Source organism: Neophocaena asiaeorientalis, unplaced genomic scaffold, assembly GCF_003031525.2.
Source record: "Neophocaena asiaeorientalis asiaeorientalis breed wild unplaced genomic scaffold, Neophocaena_asiaeorientalis_V1.1 scaffold770, whole genome shotgun sequence".
Classification (NCBI taxonomy): Eukaryota; Metazoa; Chordata; class Mammalia; order Artiodactyla; family Phocoenidae; genus Neophocaena; species Neophocaena asiaeorientalis.
In genome coordinates this window covers 152,210-153,498 of record NW_020175738.1, presented here as the reverse complement: position 1 = coordinate 153,498, position 1,289 = coordinate 152,210, and positions in this window count along the sequence as shown.

Below are 1,289 nucleotides of genomic sequence, written 5' to 3'. Positions count from 1 at the left end.
CACTGCAGAAATACAAAAGATCATGCGAGATTGCTACAAGCAACTCTATGCCAATAAAATGGACAACCTGGAAGAAATGGACAAAGACTTAGAAATGCATAACATGCCAAGACTGAATCAGGGAGAATTTGAAAATATAAACAGACCAATCACAAGCACTGAAATTGAAACTGTGATTAAAAATCTTCCAACAAACAAAAGCCCAGGACCAGATGGCTTCACAGGCAAATTCTATCAAACATTTAGAGAACAGCTGACACCTGTGCTTCTCAAACTCTTCCAAAATATAGCAGAGGGAGGAACACTCCCAAATTCCTTCTACGAGGCCACCATCACCTTGATACCAAAACCAGACAAGGATGTCACAAAGAAAGAAAACTACAGGCCAATATCACTGATGAACATAGATGCAAAAATCCTCAACAAAATACTAGCAAACAGAATCCAACAGCACATTAAAAGGATCATACACCATGATCAAGTGGGGTTTATTCCAGGAATGCAAGGATTCTTCAATGTATGCAAATCAATCAACGTGATACACCATATTAACAAATTGAAGGAGAAAAACTACATGATCATCTCAATAGATACAGAGAAAGCTTCTGAAAAATTTCAACACCCATTTTTGATAAAAACCCTGCAGAAAGTAAGCATAGAGGGAACTTTCTTCAACACAATAAACGCCATATATGACAAACCTGCAGCCAACATCATCTGCAATGGTGAAAAACTGAAGGCATCTCCAGTAAGATCAGGAACAAGACAAGGTTTCCCACTCTCACCAGTCTTATTCAACATAGTTTTGGAAGTTTTAGCCACAGCAATCAGAGAAGAAAAGGAAATAAAAGGAATCCAAATCGGAAAAGAAGAAGTAAAGCTGTCACTGTTTGCAGATGACATGATATTATTAATAGAGAATCCTAAAGATGCTATCAGAAAACTACTATATCTCATCAATGAATTTGGTAAAGTAGCAGGATACAAAATTAATGCACAGAAATCTCTGGCATTCCTATAAACTAATGATGAAATATCTGCAAGTGAAATCAAGAAAACGCTCCCATTTACCATTGCAACAAAAAGAATAAAATATCTAGGAATAAACCTACCTAAGGAGACAAAAGACATGTATGCAGAAAATTTTAAGACACTGATGAAATAAATTAAAGATGATACAAACAGATGGAGAGATGTACCATGTTCTTGGATTGGAAGAATCAACATTTCGAAAATGACTCTAGTACCCAAAGCAATCTACAGATCCAATGTATTCCCTATCAAACTAC